Below are 20555 nucleotides of genomic sequence, written 5' to 3'. Positions count from 1 at the left end.
AGCATACACACCAAGCCAGAATAAGTCACACTTGGGTCTATATGTTGCAATGGTGCTGGTGCAGGAGGGAACATCCAGGGAAGTTCCAGTGCCTGCCAGGCAGCCCAGGTCCACCGAGGGCCCCGGGGCTAGAGGAAGGTCACGTACCACTCAGCTCAAAGTGCTCCCTTCAGGCATCTGAAGAGGGAAAGCCCATTTATCTTCTCCGAAATGCAGGCAAATTTTCATACACTGGTGTGAATCTGTTGGGGTCACCCAGGGGCCCCCTTAATGGCCAGATGCAGTTTATCACAAACTGGTTTCCTGAATTTCATATTGGATCGGGAGCTAAAAGAAGAGATTCCCAAACCCATCATGTAAATATTTGGTTCTAACAAAGTAAAATTACAAGAGCACATCAAACACAAGATTTAATGCCCAGGGTAGTGCCCAGGCTGCCCCCCTTGGGTGAGAAGTTCTTTAGCAGCAGGCACAGAGGTAATTGCTTAGAAAGGCAATGCCACAGTGAATAAGGGCGATTAACTTGGATACAAACATTTAGAAAGATGCCTGAAAAAAACTGATGTGGCTCCATCTCTCTTCTGGATTCTAATGTTCCCAGAGCAGCAGCCACCCCTAAATGCAAGTGGAGACAGGATGGAGCCCAGGGGGACATGGGGGAGGCAGGGCTTGGCCAAACCACAGGCAGCTGCCAGAAAGGCCCACACACCTGCCTTCCACACTCTGTGGTGGACACCCCAGGAAAGATGTAACTGCCAAACAGGTTCATCTTGCCTGCAGCCTAGAAAGAGCCAATTTATCAAGACAGGGGAATTGCAATAGAGAAAGAGTAATTCATGCAGAGCCAGCTGTAGGAGAGACCAGAGTTATTACTCCAATCAGTCTCCATTTGCATGATCCATCAGCATTCGGGGATCAGAGTTTGGAAGGATAATTTGGTAGGTGGTGGGGGAGGCCAGTGAGTTGGGAGTGCTGATTGCTTGGGTTGGAGATGAAATCACAGGGAGTCGAAGCTGTCTTCTTGAGCTGAATCAGTTCCTGGATAGGAGCCACAAAATCAGATGAGCCAGTTTATCAATCTGGGTGGTGCCAGTTGATCCATCAAGTGCTGAGTTGGCAAAATCTCTCAAGCATTGATCTTAAGCTTTTTAATAGGGATGTAATTACCAGGAGCAATTTGGGGAGGGTCAGAATCTTGTAGCCTCCAGCTGCATGACTCCTAAACCATAATTTCTAATCTTGTGGCTAATTTGTTAGTCTTACAAAGGCAGTTTAGTCCCCAGGCGAGGAGGTTTGTTTTGGGAAAGGGCTGTTATCATCTTTGTTTTAAAGTATAAACTATAAACTAATAAATGTGCTTTATCAATTGGGTGTGGTGGCTCACACCTGTAATCCTAGCACTTTGGGAGGCCAAGGTAGGCAGGTAGCTCGAGCCCAGGAGTTAGAGACCAGCCTGGGCTACATGGTGAGGCCCTGTCTCTACAAAAAAATACAAAAATTAGCCAGGCATGGTGGCGTGTGCCTGTAGTCCCAGCTACTCAGGAGGCTGAGCTGGGAGGATCTTGAGCTCAGGAGGTGGAGGTGGCAGCAAGCTGAGATCACGCCACTGCACTCCAGCCTGGGTGACAGAAAGAGACCCTGTATCCAAAAAAAAAAAAAAAAAGATCATGTTTCTCCTTCATTCTTGTAATGCAGTGGATTACACTGATTGATTAGGCAGCTCTGATTTTCCAGGATAAGCTGTAAATCTTCATTCTGGTGGGAAACTTTCCTTTTTTTGTTTTTGAGACGGGATCTCTCTGTGTCGCCCAGGCTGGAGTGCAGTAGCATGATCTCAGCTCACTGAAACCTCTGCCTCCCGGGTTCAGGCGATTCTTATGCCTCAGCCTCCCAAATAGCTGGGACTACAGGCACATGCCACCACACCCAGCTCATTTTTGTATTTTTTTTTTTAGAGAATAGAGGGTTTTGCCATGTTGCCCAGGCTAGTCTCAAACTCCTGAACTCAAGTGACCCACACACCTTAGCCTCCCAAAGTGCTGGGATTACAGGTGTGAGCCACCACGCCTGGCCAGAAGTCTTACTTTTAAAAATGTAGGTACAAAACACATGATTTTGTGGAAATTCTGATTTGCGGGGAAAAAATTTAGGTACAGGCCAACCATTGTTGCTCATGCCTATAATCCCAACACTTTGGGAGAATGAAGCTGGAGATCATTTGAGATCAGGAGTTTGAGATCAGTGAGGGCAACATAACATGACCCTGTCTCTACCAAAAAAAAATCAGCGGGACATGGTGATGCATGCCTGTAATCCCAGCTGTTCTGAAGACTGAGGGGAAAGGATCACTTCAGCATAGGAGGACCAGGCTGCATTGAGCTGTTATCCTGCCACTGCACTCCAGCCTGAGCAACAGAGTGAGAATCCATCTCTTAAAAAAAAAAACAAAGTTCATGTGCATTCAAAAGTGGCATGGGCTTGCATGGGCCAAATCAAATTCAGCTAAAAGCCAAATTGGCCCTGGCCCAACAGTGTGAAATCACTGATCAAGGAACTCAAAGGCCCTGCCTTCCTTTTTCTCAGGAATTCCACTTCTAGGAATCCTTCCAGAAGAAATAATCCGAAAAGTGGGCAAAATTTAACACATGCACTTGAGTATCACTTTTATTTTTATTTATCTGTTTTTTGTGAGACAGTTTCACTCTTGTTGCAAAGGCTGGAGTGTGACCGCGGCTCACTGCGACGTACACCTCCCGAGTTCAAGTGATACCCCTGCCTCAGCCTCCCGAGTAGCTGGGAGTACAGGTGCCCGCCACCACGCCCAGCTAATTTTTGTATTTTTAGTAGAGACAGGGTTTCACCATGTTGGCCAGGCTGGTCTGGAACTCCTGACCTCAAGTGATCCACCTGCCTCGGCCTCCCAAAGTGCTGGGATTACAGGCGTGAGCCACCACACCTGGCGAGTATCACTTTTAAACCCAAAGCTGGAAAGTCTCTGAATACTCAGCAATAGGGGAAACTTAAGAATGTCATGGTCAGCCCCATAAAATGAACATTTTGCAGCCATTTAGAATGGCTTACATGAAGACTATGAAGTGTCATCAATAAATATAGGTGATATCATTTTAATGATGATTGTTCAATATCATCATAATTGTCCCCTACTATGAACATACACTTTTTTCTTGTGACAAAAAGAAGAGGGGTTCCCCAAGACCTTCTCTCCTGGCTGGGGTAGTGTGGCTCAACAATAGGTCGTCTCCCCACTGCCCGCCTTTCCTCTATTTCCAAATTTGGAATGATGTCCTGATATAACATTTCTTGGCACTTCCCACATTTGATTCACATTTTAAGCACTTGACTCTCAGGAGCACATCTCCACACACCAATTTCCCTTTAGCTGGCTGCGTGCTGGTCCATAGCCATTTGCCCTGCTGGTCCCACATAGAAGTGCTTTGGGCAGAAATCCACCCCCTGTCCCACCCATCCCTGTCTTGAATCAAAACACTTGAATCAAAACAATCTTGAACATCATTTTTCAAATTGCTGGCTGGCAGGGAGGCACCTGTCTCCAAGAATTCAACACCATGGACAACGGGATTCACTGGGCTGCCATTTTTGACCGTTGCAACCGCAACCCTTTCTCTAAGCAGCTGGGATCACAGCCTCTTCTATTCTTCCTTCTTGTATATCATGTCATGGAGCAGATGCTACACACAGAAACCCAACAGTTCTTTCCAGGCTTCAACCCGTAAAACCCGACTCCACTCTGAGTATTCCAGGCCCACACATCAATGACAGTGCCTTGAAAACAGAACAAAGTTCCGCTGTAGTGTCCACACCAGGTTGGGGGCTGTCACACCCCTACTAAATGCATGAACGGCACTAAGATTGGGACAGTACCGGGCGGTGGGGCACTGAAAAGGGGCCCCTAACCCAGCTCAGCCTCCCCGAGGAGTTGCCGCTCAGCTGCGTGCTGTGAGGTAGATGTAGAGAGAAAATGCTTCACAACCAGCAAGCCGGGTGCGGTGTGGTGCAGGCCCATCCAGCCGCCCACAGCGCCCTGCTGGGCTCAGAGGACAGGGGACGCTGCAAGGGGTGGGGCAGGGCTGCGTGGAGGGGGCCCTGTTTGAGCTGAGCCTCTGTGCTGAGTTCAGTAGCGACCTCCCTAAAAGTCACGTCCACCCAGCACCTGTGAAGGTGACGTGATTTGGAAATAGAGTCTTCGCAGCTGTGATCAAGGGAAGAGGAGGTCTTGCTGGATGAGGGAGGGCCCTAACCCGGCGACTGGTATCTTTATAAGGCTGGGGACATTGCACAGAGACACAGGAAGGAAGGCCACGTGAAGACGGAGGCAGAGGTTGCATCCAGAGCCCAGGAACACCGAGGGCTGCCGGCCACCAGCAGAAGCCAGGGAAGGGGCCAGGAGGGGCGGAACCTGCCAACCCCTCGATCCTGGACTGTGGCCTGACAGGATAAACTTCTGTTGTGTTAAACCCCATTTGTGACACTGTGTGATGGCTGCCACAGGACACCCCAGCAGCTTGAAGCAGGCCTTATCTAAAGGCCCCTCGGCACCTGTGGGTGGGCAGACGCTCCTCCTGGGTGACAGCCGTCCTGGGTGACAGCCATAGGTGATAGCCTTGGGTGACAACCCTCCTGGTTAACAGTCCTCCTGGGTGACTGCCCTTGCTGGGTGACAACCCTCCTGGGAGACAGCCCTCTTGGGTGACATGCCTCCTGTGTGACAGCCCTGGGTAACAGCCCCCCTGGATGACAGCCCTGGGTGAAAGCCCTGCAGGATGACAGCCTTCCTGAGTAACAGCCCCCTAGGTGAGAGCCCTTCTGAGTAACAGCCCTCCTGGGTGACAGCCCTCCTGGGTGACAGCCCTCGATGCTCCAGAGTGGCTGCCTGGCATCCAGCAGAGAACCAGGTGCCAGCACCTCTTGATGGTCCCCAGCAGGTGGCGCCACTGGGCTCCTCTGCACCCCGGGTTCCGGATGGGGCTGGGAGAAGCCAGTTTAGGCGGGATGGAGCCCTGGACCACTTGCTCTGGACCAAAGTCAGGTGGTGAGCACCCGGCTTCTTTACCTTCCTGAGGCCTTGGTCGAGGGGCTGGCTGCCTGCCCTGTGCAGAGGACTTTGTCCCTGGGGTGGGTGGGTGCAATAAATTTCAGGGCTCTGATCCAGGAACAGAGGGGCACAGAGGGTAAAGGGTCCCTCACTCTCCCCTGGCAGCGGCCCCTTGTCACAATCTAGGAAAATGTCCAGAGACTGCCGGGTGGGAAGTTTTGCAAACCAGTACAGTGGGTCAAAACCAGTCCAGCCGCCCCACTGAACAGATTCTGCAGTGGGTCACACCTGCAATCCCAGCGCTTGGAGAGGCTGAGGCAGGAGGATGGCTTGAGCCCAGGAGTTCCAGGCTGCCTGCCCCTTGCACCCCAGCCTGAATGACAGTGCGAACCAAGACCCTGTTGCCTCTTTGTTTAAAAAACAAACAAACAAAAAAACTTTTAAAAAGTAGGTTCTGGAGCCCGACTTTCTGGCCCAACTCCAGCTTTGCCACTGTCTCAGGCAGGGGCTCAGAGTCAGACCCCAGGACAAGGATTCCAGAGCAAGTGCTTGGCTTGGGAGATGCAGGAAGGCCCAGGGGAGGGCACGAGAGGGAGGGAAGGGAAGAAGCCAGTAAAGTATGTGTTATCAAGGCAGTTACCAGGGAAGCACCAGGCTCTGTGCTGTGGGGAGCCCTGGGAGACAGTGTGGAGCAGGCCCCAGAGGTTGCCCTGCTGAGGAGCAAGGGGTTGGAGTAGTTGTCCGCCACCCCCATAGCCACTGTTAGCTGAGACCCTCTCCTGGGGCAGGGACTCTCCAGGCCTCCAGTGGTGGAGCCTGCCCATCCTTGCAGCTGGGAGAAGCAGCCCAAGGATCCTGCTCGGGCGTCCCAGGCTTAGACGTGAAGAGGCGAGTCCTGCATGGGGAGGGTGGGTGACTGATGGATGGGACACCAGCTGTGTCCTCTGTGGTCACTGGGCAGCTGTGTGACCTCAGGCAATTGCTCAGCCTCTCTGTGTCTTCTCATCCTCCTTTGGTAGGAGGCTGCCTAGGCCCAGTGAAGGTAGAGGGCCTAGAACTGCGCCTGACACAGCACTATGCATGCCAGGATCTCAGGAGCCCAAGCGGTAGTCCTGTCGCACCCCGTTTCACAGAGGAGGATGTGGAGGTCAGAGTGGCTAAGACAATTGCTCAATGCCACTGGGCACCAGAGGGCAGATGGGGCCTGGGGGACACCGATCCCACACGCACAGGACCCCTGTCCAGTGCGCTCCTGTGGGTAGATAAAGGCAGCGCTGCCTCCAGGACCACCTCCCTCTTGCCTCCACACCAGCCAGGCATCCTCTGGGCAGGGACCATGGCACCATGACCCCCACCTGTGGCCGGGCCTTCTGGGTCCTCTCCAGGAGGTGTCCTGGCACCACGCTGTGGCATCAGCATCACACACAATGCTGAGATGAAAAGTCTTACGCAGGTGTCTTCGCACACCTGAGCAAACATTTCTACAGGAATAATTCCCCCCAGCGGGATTCTTGGATCAAAGGGAAGCACACATGATTATTCTAGAAGTTGACAGGCATTGTCCAATTGACACCCTCACCCACAGGGCTCTTTCCCCACATCCTTGGCAATACCGGGTCCTTGTTTTTAAATCTGTGCGGACCCAATGGGCAGAGAGTGGCACCTTGTCATGCTGTCTCCTGCCTGTTTGATCCAGGATTTTGTGGACCGTGGGTTTGGCAGCTGCTGGCACTTCTTCTGCACATTCCCTCTTTGTATCCTTTTCCAGATTGCTATTTCTTTGGGGCTTTTTTCTTAGTGATTTGTAGGGTGCTTTAAAATAAAATCCTCTGTCTGCCATGGTCTGTAGGTGACAAATATTTCTTCTCAGCTAATTGTTTTACTTTCAGCCATGTTGGTGGGGACTTTGTGATTGTTTTGTTTCTTGTGATTGGTCTTTGGAAGTTGCTCATGTTAGTGTAATCGGATTTGTCATTCTTTTCCTTTGTCATTTCAGAGTTTGTGTCAGTAATTCTTCCCTCTTCAACCCGTTCCTCCGCCTCCCTCCGCAGACCAGCCGGTGTTCTCTCTAGATCTGCCTCTCCCTCCATGCCATGCTCTTGGGCCCTTCATGGTGAAGCCAGGTGGCCGTCCTCCTGCCCCTGTCCCTGAAGGAGAAAGCCCCAAGAACTGCTGTGTTCGTGTCCCCTTCCTGGAGCCCCATCTTCACGTGCCCACTTACCTCCTTGACATGCCTGAGCCCCTATCACTTTCCTCTCGCAGCAGACTCAGGTGCAGAGCCCGAGGACTCTGGTCTGACACCGATGGCTTCTTAACTACAATCAGCACACCTGCTGCTCACGACCCCTGGCCAGACCAAGTCACAGCCAGGCCCAGCCCTGGATTCGAGATTGTTATCTCTGCGGAATGGATCATCCAGGCATCTCTGGCTTGTCTCTGGCACCCCTGCAACCCCCCACCATGCCCCAGGGCTGCTGCTGCTGACGTCTCCTTCCTGCCTACAACGGACCCAGTTCCCCCATGTTCATCGCTGGGGCTGGGCCATCTGCTGCTCCCCCTGGCTCATCCACTGCCCATTACCAAGCCGCACACAGCTCATCAACCTACAGCCACACTTGTCACACGTCCTTGCAGACCACGAGTCCAGAGAAGCACATGATGCAACCTCCCACACCTGACTCTTACAACCAGCAGGCCACTGGGAGGCTGCTCTCCTTGCCTCTGGGGTGGCAGCAGGGGAAGCAGGGAGAATGAACAGCCTCCAAAACTTCTCCTCAGACGGAGCCTCCATGGAGGAACAAAGGGTCATCATCAACAAAGCCCATTTAGTCCAATCAGCCTCCTGCCCAGCAAACCAGGAGGCATGCTCTGCCCTTAGCCAGCATCCCAGGGGCCCGGCCCTGGCAGCCTCTTTGTTATTCCTGGCTCCCGGGACCAGGACTCTCAGGGTGCCCATGCCAGGGAGGCCTGCATGGCCGGGAGCAGGTATTTCCTTCTGTGCCCTCTGCGGGCTCAGGAAGACCCCACCCTGCAGGTGGCAGGAAGGGGCTGTGTTGAGCAAGGGGCCCAGCAGCTGGAGTGGGCCTGGGTCTAACTCTTCACTCCTGTTTGCATTGGCAAAGCACCGCGGTTGACACAGGCTACGGGAGCACCACGCTCAGGGGAGCCGGCGATGGCTGTTTCCCAGCTGCTTTGCAATTTGCTGAGTTCAACACACATGTATTGACTGCCCACCATGTTTTTTGTGCTCACTTGGAAATTCTGCTGAGCGCCTACTATGTGCTAGGCCCTCGTCTGTGTGCTGGGGATATGGCCTGGGGCAAAGGTGTCAGTTCAGCTCCCCTGGGAAGTAGACAACAGGTGGGAGTTAGAAATGCAAGAACTGTTAGGAGAAGGAGCTGTAAAGGAGAAAGGGGCGAGGGGCAGAGCAGTCAGGGAGAGCCTGGAGCGCACCAAGCACAATGCTTGTGAAGGAGAGGGGCCACTGGAGAGCTGGGCGGGGGAGCCTCAGCCGGCCCCAGGAGGTCTCTGGAGCAAAGATGGCCAGTAGTGGGGTCCCAGGTTGGGCAGGATGATTTGAATATGGTGGAGGACCCTCAAGTAGCTGGAGGCTGTCAGCTGACTGCACTTCTTGCAGAGGCTTCTCTCTTGAAGGCCAACCTGAGAAGAGCACCTCCATGGTGGCCACGGGAGATTAAATGCAGCTGCCATCCTGTGGAGGGGATGGACAGCACACCAAGCAGCAACTGCACCCCCTTCTAGAACAGAGGCCCCAAATGACAGTGCTTCAAGGGAGGTGGGAGCTGGCTGTGCACGGTGGCTCATGCCTGTAATCCCAGAGCTATGGGAGGCCGAGATGGGAGGATCACTTGAGGCCAAGGCCTGCCTGGGCAACATAACGATACCCCACCTCTACAAAAAATACCAAAAAAAAAAAAAAAAGTTCAGCTGGACATGGGGACATGGTGGCATGTGGCTATAGTTCCGCTACTCAGGAAGCTGAGGTGGGAGGATTGCTAGAGCCCAGGCTAGGCTGCAGTGAGCTATGAGACCAAGTCTTAAAAAAAAAAAAATTATTAAGCAGGAGGGCAAGCCCTTTTCCATCTTTTCTTAACCCTGCTGTTTAGGATGTGGACATGATGGCGCACTGTCTTGAGCTACATGGATGAGAGAAACACCCTAGGGATGGGAGAGAGGAGGGTGGATCCCTGAATGACTGCATGGAGCAAAGTTGCCACCGCAGCCCTGCCCTGCCCTGCCACCCCTAGACAGTGTCCTGGAGAAACGAACCTCTGTCTTGTTAAAGCCACTATTGTTAGACGTAGCTAAACTAGATCCTAAATACAAACATAGCATAGCATGTTCTTTTTTTTTTTTTCCTGAGGCAGAGTCTCACTCTTCGCCCAGGCTGGAGTGCAATGGCGCAATCTCGGCTTACTGCCACCTCCGCCTCCCGGGTTGAAGCAATTCTCCTACCTCAGCCTCCTGAGTAGCTGGGACTACAGGTGCCCGCCACCATGTCCAGCTAATTTTTGTATTTTTAGTAGAGACGGGGTTTCACCACGTTGGCCAGACTGCTCTCGAACTCCTGACCTCAAGTGATCCATCCGTCTCAGCCTCCCAAAGTGCTGGGATTACAGGCACGAGCCACCGCTCCTGGCCAAACATAGTGTGTTCTTTTTGTCCACATTAAACTTACCGTCTTGACCATCGTGAAGTGCACAGTTCAGTGGCATTAAGCACATTCACATTGTTGTGCAACCATTACCACCATCCATCCAAGAACTTTTTGTCTTCCTCAAATTGAAACTCTGTCTCCAATGAACAGTAAACAGTAACTCCCCATTCCCCTTCCCTTAGCTCACGTAAGTGGAATCATATAGAGTTTGTCTTTTCACGGAATATTACGTCCTCACGTTCTTCCATATTGTAGCACGTGCCAGAATTTCCTTCCTTTGTAAGACTGAATATTTCATTGTACGCACAGACCACATTTTGTATATTGATGGCCATTTGGGTGGCTTCCACCTTCTGGTTGTTGTAAAGAATGCTGCTATAGTGAGCCGAGATCCCACCACTGCGCTCCAGCCTAGGCAACAGAGTGAGACTCCGTCTCAAAAAAAAAGAATGCTGCTATAAACATGGGTGAACAAACATCTGTTGGAGACCCTGATCTCAATTATTTTTTGGGTATTTTTGGGTATATACCCGAAAGCGGAATTACTAGATTATATGGTAATTCTGCACAGTGACTTTTCCACTAGTGTTTAACATGGTGTCTTGAGAGAATAGCTGTAAGATTACACTGAAAAAGCAGCAGGGGAAGTGCTGTGAAGGCGGCCCATGAGCTTGTAGGAAAGGCGGTCAGCAGCACACCTCCACTGTAATGGGTTTGTTTACCCGCTAGCCTACCAACAGCTGCAGGCCCTTTCCTGGCCCTGGCCCTGCCCCTGCCCCACATTGCTCCCCACATTAGACTCAGCTTTGCTGCACCTCTGCCCTTCTGCCCCAGCTCCTGCTTGTTACAGGGAAGGGCTGGAGGGCTCTTTATCCAGGTTTGTCATCCAATATGAGCGCTCAGTGCACACGGATGGCTTTACCTGGCACTCAGCCAGTGAACTCAGCGTCTGCTCCGGCCCTTTAGCACTGAGCTAGGCTATCTACCTTCATAGGCCAATCACAGGTTGTCACAGGTAAATGACCACATGTGGTTTGTGCCTCACTTTCTGACTTTGGAACATAATCCCCTGGTAGGGGTGGGGGAGGGCCATTTTTCTGGAGCTTCCTCCTATTTTCAAGCTTTATCATGCAGAACAAAACCTTCTAAGCAGAAGCCTCAATGTCCTCTTTCTGAGGGTTGAATGTGTCCCCCAAAAGGCGTGTATTCAACACTTAATCCCCAGTGCAATGGTATTGGGAGCTGGGGCCTAATAGGAGGTGTTTAGGTTATGAGGTGCCCACTGTCACACATGGGTTAATGCTGATTATAAAAGGCCTTGAGACTGTGAGTTTGGTCTCTTACCCTCCTGATTTCCACCATGGGATGAGGCAGCAAGAAGGCCCTCACCAAATGCTGGGCTCAGGCCGGCACCATACCCTTGGGCTTCCCAGCCTCCAGAATTACGAGCCACATAAATGTCTGATTATTATAAATGACCCAGTCTCAGGTATTCTGTTATAGCAGCACGAAATGGACTCAGACATCTGTCTGCCAGCCCTGCCCTCCTGAGGGCTGGAATGCCATTCGCCGCACTTCCCAGCCTCTCTACTTTGCCTCACACTGACTTCCCTCCCTGGAACCAGCAGTTCCTGCTTATTTGGGCATTTTCAGATCTTACTGATCTTTCAAGGGCACCTCCTCTGTGAACTTACCTGGGTCCTTCCCAGCTTGGAGGGATCTCACAGCACATGCTGTAGCCAGTACTACGTTCTACCATCTCTTCTAAAGCACAGTTCCTGGGCCAGAGCCCCAGCATGGCCTGCAGGCTGCCAGAAATGTGAATTCCAAGGCCCCCCTAGACTTCCTGACTCAGAAATTGGGGGTGGAGCCAACAATCTGTGTCTTATTGGCTTAGATAGTTCTAGGTCTACCAGGCTGCCAGGAGGCCTCAATGGCCCGACAATCATGGGGCACGAAGGCAACGCCCGCGAGTCAGCAGCAGGGGGTCCCAGCTGGTCTCCCCAAGGGTTCTTCTTCCCTCCTCTTCTTCTTAAAGTGTGGGCAAATTTACAGCAAAATACACAAATGTTGGTGTGCAAATCGATGCGTTTTAACAAATGTGTCCACCCCATCATCACACCCCAGATGAAGACATGGAACATTACCAGGACCCCAGAAAGCTCCCTGGTGCCTCCTTCCTGTCAATAACCCCATCCCCCACCAGCCCCACCAAGAAACCACCACCAGGACTTCTGTCTCCATAGATGACTTTTGCCTGTTTTTGAACTCCATACTGTGCATGCTCTTTTGCGTCTGGATTCTTTTGTCTGACTTTATCTGCGAGATTCATCTAACTTGTTGCATGGAAGAGTCATTTGGTCTTTTCCTCTGCTATGCAATGCAGGAGAACATTTGTTTGATTTTAGTTTATGGAATGCAGTAAGTTTTCTTTTGGTGGACATCAGCACTTGTTTCTCTTGGATGTCTGACCCTTTCCCATGCTTTCCAACCCTAGCTTCTAAGCTCTCTGAGGGTACAGAGTTTGCCTCTGTCTATCCTGGCCTGACACGCAGGCTCCTCCTGTCAGCATTTACTCAGTCCAAATTGCAACAGGGGCAGGTCCCTGCCAGCTGAGGGAGCTATTCTTCCAGCTCAGCCAGGGGTTGGCCAGTCTTGTCCTCTGGGACAAAGCCCAGCCAGAGTTCTGGGCACTGTGGTTCAGAAGGCCTGAGACACGTGGTTTTACCAGGGCTGGGTACCAAGAACTATGCTTGAGGCTGACGGCATTTCATTGGCAGCGTCTGTGGGGGGCTGGGGGACTCAGCCATGGGAAGCCTGTTCTGCACACAGCCATGGCGCAAGAAATGCTTTTTCCTGTGACGGTTCAGTGAGAACCATGATGGCAGTGGTGCAGCATCCTCCCAGCTTGGTTTTTAAACATGGGAAGGGCTTCTAAAAAGTCACACAGCTGGTTAATGTTTGAACCAGGGTGGCACAGGTTTGTGTGAAGCAGTGAGTGGAGCTGTCTGAATGCCAGGAAGAGGGTCACCCTGGAGGCGGGTGACACAGGGGGCAGTGCAGGTCAGAGGCAGAGGCTGGGCCCAGATGCCATGCGAGCTCCAGGCCACTTTCCCAGAGAAGTGAGCGGCCAGGCTGCCGGAGGCGGTGTGGCCTCTTCAGGCCCTCACTGGTCCTGATTTTGAGGGGTGACTCATGCCGGCTTGGACATCCACTTCTGGCTCAAGTTGCTCTGGGTTCCTCCACACAGACCAGAGGGATTCCTGCGTCACAGGAATCCAGGAAGGGGCGGGGGGAGTTGCAGGTTGAGAAGACAGAGGTGAGTGGCCCCAGGGCCCCTCCCGTGTTGAGTCACGGGAAGGGAATGGAAATAGTGTGTGCTGAAGCTGAATCAGGGCCCAGCCTCACCTTCTCAGGACCTCATATGGGCTCTGAGGCGAGAGGCCCACCTGTCCCCCCCTCCTTGCTGCCTCCTCTCCCAAGCATGAGGAGGGCGAGCAGGAAGGATTTAGGTTAGCTCTCAAGAAGGACTTCCTGAATCGCGCCAGGCGACACTGAGAGGCATCTCTCAAAGGAAGTTGTGAAATCTTCCTTGGGACCAATTTGAGGTTTGGTCTGGGTCCAACCAGGACTATCTTTATGGCTCTAGAATATTTTCAAGTGTTAGACATTCCTTCCTCGACATGACTCAGGGAGCATCGGATGTGTGCCAGGCCTGGTGGCAGGAGCAGGGCCAGCTGAGTGTGGGACATGCCCCACTCTGGGGGTCTTCTCTAGGTCAGCATTACAGCAGCCTTGGAGAAGACGGCTCCCACCCCTCCCCTCCTCCCCTCTCCTGGCTCCCTTGGGCAGCCTGCTCTGCCAGCCACACCACACTCCACTTTCGGATTCCGGAAGGAAATTATGGGTAATAAATAGGACAAAGGGTCAATTTCCTTCCTGTGCAAATCCTAGTAGCATTTGCAGAGCGCCAAGCATGGGAGGGCGCCCTCCTAAGTGCTTTACCTGCCTTCACTCCACCACAGCCCTGTGAGGAAGGTGCTCCCCTTTCACAGAGAAGGAAACTGAGGCTCAGTGAGGTGAGCAGCCTGGCTACAGTGGCACTGCCAGCAAGCAGCAGACCCAGCCTGTGACCTGGGCTGTGGCACAGCAAACAGCCAGCAAGCACTGGGTGCTTTTCCTGTGCTGGGCCAGCACTTTTCAGGCATCGACTCAACTGAACCCTCGCAACCACCACACATTGGTAAGAAAACCACCCTGACAGTCCTGGGAAAATGCACAGTCTTAGTGCTCTGAAGGAAACAAAAATGGACACATCAGTCATCAAAGAAAACAGAGAGATCCATCTGGAGTGCCTTGAATTGGGAAATGGTTTAATTTTGCTGTATAGGGACGCTGGCCTTGCTGGGGCGCCACGGAGCGGGGCCCCGCGCTGGTGGGTTGTTCACTGGGACGCCCCTTCTGGAATGTGGGAAGGCGGCATGGCAGGACCCACCGAATGCCTTCAAAAGCCAGTGGTCCATGCCCCTGTCTCCTTCCTTAGAGTCTTCAAGAAAAGACTGGTCAGAGGTGCAGCACCTACAAAGCTTTTCATCAAAGCATCACTTACAATGGTGAAAAGGCATAAGAATCACTGAATTCCACCAAGGTGGAGCAGCCGAGGAAATAATGGGTAGAACACTAGGGAGTCACAAGAAACAACATATTTGAGGGGACATTTATAGCAGAGGAAAATGCTCATGATCTAATGCTACACAAAAAGGGCAGGATAAAAAATAAGGTGTATTTGGAGAAAGAGGGTGGCATGGTTGTCCATCCACTGCTTTCAGGGACTGGACTAAGTGACCTGGATCAGAGGGAGGGCAAGAGATCTGCTTCCTGCCTGAGCCCTGTGAACAGCTGAAATCACTCGTGTGTCTGCAGGAATCATTCTTATATTTGCTATTCTGTGGTAACTTCAAACCTACACAAAATTTGCGAGAATAAAAAACACCCTGCCACATACTCTTACCTACATTCACCCATTGTTAACATTTTGTCGCATTTATTTTCTCTCTCATTGTTTTTTTTTTGACAGAGTCTCACTCTGTTGCCCAGGCTGGAGTGCAGCGGTGCAATCTCAGCTCACAGCAACTTCCATCTCCTGTATGCAAATGATTCTCCTGCCTCAGCCTCCCAGGTAACTGGGACTGCAGGTGTGGACCACCATGCCTGGCTTATTTACTTGTATTTTAGTAGAGACAGGGTCTCACTGTGTTGGCCAGGTTGGTCTCAAACTCCTGATCTCAAATGATCTGCCCACCTCAGCCTCCCAAAGTGCTGGGATTACAGGTGTGAGCCACCACGCCCAGCCTGTTTTTCACATTTCTATTTGATGCTCCAGAATTCAGGAGCTCTAAGAGGAGGCTGCCTGGGCGACCTGCCTGTGGTAAGAGTGGACAGGCTGCCTCCTGGCTGCTCTGAGAATGGCCCTGGGTCTGAGGGAGGGCATTGCACTCTGGCGTGTTTGGGACTGGGCTTTGCAGATGTAAACATGGAGCCTCCCTCAGGAACCCAGGGCAGGCGCCCCTGGGAAGAGGAATGGCTCCTTCTTTCCTCCCTCAGTCCCTTTCCTGAATGCCTATGTCACTTCTGGTCACACAGGGGCTGAGCTTGCAGGGAGCCGCTCTCCAGGTGAGGCTTAGGTTTGGGGGCTCTCTCTGTGCCCCATCTGCTCCAGCACACTCTCCTCAGATGGGCCTCCTCTGTTCTCTGCTTTGCTCTCCCTGCAAGGAGTCCAATCCTCGAAGGTGGGAGAGTCCAGAGAAGAGCCAAATGGAGGAAGAGGACCCTGGGAACCCTTGGGTGCAGCAGAGCTCGGGAATTGACGCGTCTGGCCCAGCTCTGCTCCTCTCTGCCGGTTCCCGAAGCCAGAAGTAGGCAGCTCCCTTATCCTGTCTTTTGAGAGGAAGTGTTGAGTCCAACAGGATGGGGTTCAAATCCCAGCCTCACCACTGATTCTGGACAAGTTTATTCTCCTTTCTTAGCCTCCGTTTCCTCATCTGGAAAGTGGAGCTGTCTGAGAACTAAGCCTGAGAAGGCACAGGAAGGGCTTCCCGTGGCTTCTGCAAAGAGCTCCACGAACACTCGCTCTCCTTCATCCGAGCAGCAATCCTCCCTGGGCCTCAGGTGCAGGGGGTAGCGGGGAACAAAACACCATCCTTGCACTTTTACAGCTTACAATCCAGTGATTCTCATCATCAGTACATGTGGCCAAAGGCCCCTGGCTGACTTGTAGGCTGTGGGGTTGAATAGGAGCCTCTGGGTGGTGTGGAAAATCCGGGAAACAGGTGGAAAGGGCAGCTATTCAAACCCTGCGAGGGTGCCGGGGCCATCAGGTTACATGTGGCAGTGCAGGTGAACTCAGGTCTTCTCACCTGGGGCTTGTCAGGTACTAGGGACAGAAGGCACCCAGATTCCTCTAAGGAGCCACAGGGCTGGCCAGGCCTCGAGAAGAACAGTGTCAAAGTTCAGGGGACCCTTTCTTTCATCCCTTCAGGAGCTGATGTCCCTGTAGGGCCCCCACAAAGCACAGCCGAGTTTCTCCCACTTTCTCTGCATCTCTTTCTGCCTTCAGCTTCCTCTGTGGTGGCCTTTGTTTTTCCTGCCCATCTTTGGTGGCTCTCAAATGTCATCCCTGCTCCACAGAGAAAAGGGTGCTGAGTGGCCAACCATCCAGCATGAGGGTCCCCTGCAGCAGCTCGCTCAGGCCAGGGCCCTCCCAGGATGCTGGTCCTGTGGATGGATGGAGGCTCCTGCCTGCCTGGTCACCGTGGCCCCGGTGGGGAGAGACAGTCAAGGAGCACAGGCAGGATTTGTGCAAAAGATCTGGCCCGTGGCTCCTTTCTCGGTAGGGGCTGTGGGCTTCCAACCTTCCCAAGATTCCCCATGCAGAGCCAGGGCCTAAGCCACGGACCCCTTGGTCATCCAGGCCCCTCCAAGGCCCTGGGCCCGCCAAGACCTCTAGCCTTGAAGCACATGGTCCCCAGCTTATGTAAAACTTGGCATGAGTGAGAAACTCAGCCTCAGTGGGTGAAGACTGCTGCCTCTTTCCGGCCTTTCCTCCATCACACTTCGGGGAGGTGAGGGGGCTCAGGCTTGACCATCAGGGGGTGCTCAGGCACCTCCTTGCATAGGAAAGTTGTTTCTCACCACCCCAGCATGGGCTTGGCTTCCGGGAGCCCTTCCTCCTAGGCTGACTCACCTGCTTGGCGCCAGGACATGGGAGATTCAGGGCCAGGGGCGGGGTCCTGCGGTTGTGGGCTGCACGTAGATGGTGAAGGAGAATCAGAGTTGAAATGCATACAGGCTCTCTAGGACACAGTGCAAATGTACCGGCAATCCACCCACCGATTCCAACACCTGACCAAGATCCCCGGATGCAGAGCAGGCAGGCTTTGCCCATAGCCATGGAGAAACCAAAACCAGTGGGAGGGTCCCTTCCCATCTTTGCAAACATGCTGTTCCCAGGAGCTCTGTCATTCTTGAATGCCCCATTTCTAGCTCTAGGATTTGCATCTGACAGTGGGATGTGTGTTTATGAAGGGAAGACCACAGAATAGAATCTTTTGGGAAAATAAATGAGAGTTCTTCCATGCTTGGCCTGCTTTGACAATGCAGATTTTCCTTGTACTTGGAGCTTACCTTCTCTAGGCTATTTTCAATATTTTCAGTGGATGTGAGTTTGTTCTTGGAGCTAGACTACGTGGCTTCAAAGTCGCTTGCCACTTCCTACCTGGAACCTAAGGCGAGCCGTGGAGCTCTAGGTCCCTCACCTGTGAAACGGGAAGAACCACGGTGCCCAGGTTGCATCATACACTTGCATATGCAGGCACACCCTACCTGCAAAAAGCAAGGAGCAGGGTAAGGGGGAAGCTATCTGGGTCACATTCCCCAGAAGTAGATCCTGATTTGTATGGCAGTGACTGATGAAGGACAGGCACCCACGGAGCGCAGTAAGGGAAAGGGGGTAGCAGACAGAGAGGGGAGAAGCCATGCAAGGCTGTGGCCCCAGGCAAAATCCTACAGAAGCAGGTCCCTCAGGGGACTGTGGAGTGGAGGTCACATCTCCGTTTCCCAGCCTGAGCTAAGGATACACGTGTCAATCATTAGTGAAGGGCCATCCTGAGGCAGCGGGACACTTCCAGCTCTCTGCAGAAAGGACCAAGAGGCTCCAATAGCCTGATGACAGTCTTGCTGCAAAGAGTCATAGGTGTGGACAGTTGGAAACCAAGGCCATTCAGGCCAGAAAAGGGGCACATAGAAAGGTACGAGGGGTCACGCTTCTGTGACCTACAGGTGGAGAGTGGACAGTAGCCACACAAGACAAAGGTGAGCATTCTGAATTCAGAGACCGAAAATGGAGGCTTTCACGAATATGCATGCACCATGCTTTTTCATGGGATAGTCTATCTGGAAGATCATTCCAGGCTGCAGTATGTAAAGCTACCTCATTCTTCTTTTTCACAGTTGCAGAGTTCACTGAGTGGCTACATTATTATGGAGCTCACCAACCTCTATTGATGGGTATTTAGATTGTTTCCAATCTTGCTATTACAAGAAAAACATACCACAATAAATATCCTTGTACTAGGGCCATCAGCACATTTGCAAGTGTCCCTGTACATTTCTAGGAGTAAGTTTTCAGATCAAAAGGCATGTGCATTAAAAAAAATGTTGATAGTGACCTTACCAGTTTATACTCCCACCAGCAATGTAGGAGAGAGCTTGTCTCCCACACCCATGGTGACACAGTGTTATCACAGTTTTGGATAATTGCCAATGTGATAAGTGAAAAATGGGCTTGAACTGTAGTTTCCATTTGCACTTCTCTGGTTATATATTAGGCTAAACATTGTTTATCAGCTCAAGGGCCATTTCTACTTCCTGCTCTGTGAACTATCTGTTCATGTCTATACTCGTGGACATTTTTTCTATTTCATATTTTCTATTAGTTTCATTTGTCTTATTGACTGTAGGAACTCTTTATATATTAAGGAAATTTGGATCTTGAGTAGAGTGACTTGAGGATGGAATCAGAGGGAATTCATTCATCCAAGGGCTTCCCATTTGTTCGGCTACCTAAATTTCATATCCAAACCAGTCCTTTCCAGTATGTGGTTTTTTTACTTCTTTTCTTCTTTTGGTTCTATGAGCTAACCTATAATCTCCCGGCACATTCCTTGCTTGCTTTGCCTTGGCTGGACTTAGCCAGAGTTGATTTTGGTGGTGTAAGGAGTCTTGATATATCCACTCTCCCTCACCAGGTTGAGTCTGAGGGTCTGAGTTGATATCGCCCCCATCTTCCAGCTGAGATTCCCTGCTTTTCTCTGTGGGTCCCTCAACTTCCAGGTCCAGGCAACTAGTGACCCTTCCTAGCCAGCTCGCTCAGGGATGTTTGCAGCCTCCTCTCCCCTGTCCTTGTGTCTAGGCCAGAGGTCCTGTTTTCTTCACTTGGAAGGTGAGAGCTTGTTTGTGCTCTCAGCTCTGGGAGTGTAGGCAGTGGTCTCCCTTGATAATTGTGTCCCAGAGCTTCAAAGGTGAGGGCCAGCAGGACCCTTGGGGATCTTGGGGACCAACCACCACAGTGGACAGAGAAGATGCAGTGCAGAGGGGGAGCTGTCGTCCCAGGTCACACACTGTGTTGGGGGACACATGTGGGTCCAGGACCCTTTCTGAATCATAGTGCTCATTCATTCTTTTGGCAAGCACTCCTCAATGGCTGGATTCCCCAGCTTACAGGCAGGGCTGTGCCATAGTGAGCACCGACTCCACAGGCAAAGGCAACCATAACTGCCCTGCAGGCCAAGGGCAGAGGAGCCTGTTTGGGGAAGTGGGGAGGTGGCTCAGAGAGGGTGGCCTGGAAAGACTAGCTTGGGTTGGGGCATGGCAAGTGCAAAGGCCCTGAGGCAGGTGAGAATGAGCATTTTGAGCATGGAGGCCACAGGGAGAGGGTCCCACGGGTAGGGGTGTCGATCAGAGAGACCGTCCTCCAACCAAGACCACGTAACCAAGACCTAGCAGAAACTGAAACAACAGGCAAAGAGCCTTCTAGGCAGGGGAAGTGGCCCAGGGAAGGCAGTGCAGTTGGAAGGAGCCACAGAGCTACAAGGAAGTATGGCTCCAGACTGGCTGGGACAGACAGAGTGAGCTGAAGCAGTCAGACAGGATGGGGTAGACACAGGTAGAATCCATCACAGGATAGAGGGGGTCAGCCTTCCTCAGGCACCTCACTCAGCTGCACTTGTCCATCTGGACAGATCCCCCCCTGGGTGTGGCCATCGGGAAGGAATCCTGCCCCATCACTGACAATGAGCTGCATTTTTTGGAGAGGCGGCCCCTGTCCCCAAAGCTGGTGCAAGCCCTGGGTATAGCAGGTGCACTCAGGAGGCAGGGCTGCCGGCCCAGTGATGGGTGGAGCCACATGCCTGCCCAAGTCTGGGTCTACCCAGTGTGGCCTGGCTGAGGCCACCATACGCACGGTTTTCAGCTATGCCTCATTCACTTGCTGTGTGAATCTGGGCTGCAGGGCCCTCTTCTGTGTGCCACAGGCCAGTGCCCTGCAGTGCAATTGTACCTGAGGACCTAAGGTGGCCAGGGAAGCCCCAGGTGGGACTTGGCAGGGGAAGCAGGGCCTGTGGACGGATGGAGAGCTGTCATGCGGAAAGGCAGTGTGTCCCCAGGCCCTGGCCCAGCCTCCAACCCCCCCAAGTCCCCTCCAGGCCTCTCCAGACCAGGGCCACCACATACTGGCTGTGCCATTTG

The 20555-nt window shown here is 52.5% G+C and overlaps 1 pseudogene; it reads left to right on the top strand.

The window, feature by feature from the left end:
* The window catches only part of LOC100979191 (TBC1 domain family member 3D-like), a 60475-nt pseudogene extending 49746 nt beyond the window's left edge, over window positions 1–10729 (top strand).
* Window positions 10730–20555: the final 9826 nt, after the last annotated feature.

This window comes from Pan paniscus, chromosome 19, assembly GCF_029289425.2.
Source record: "Pan paniscus chromosome 19, NHGRI_mPanPan1-v2.0_pri, whole genome shotgun sequence".
Classification (NCBI taxonomy): domain Eukaryota; kingdom Metazoa; phylum Chordata; class Mammalia; order Primates; family Hominidae; genus Pan; species Pan paniscus.
This window is presented reverse-complemented; position numbering and strand designations above follow the sequence as displayed.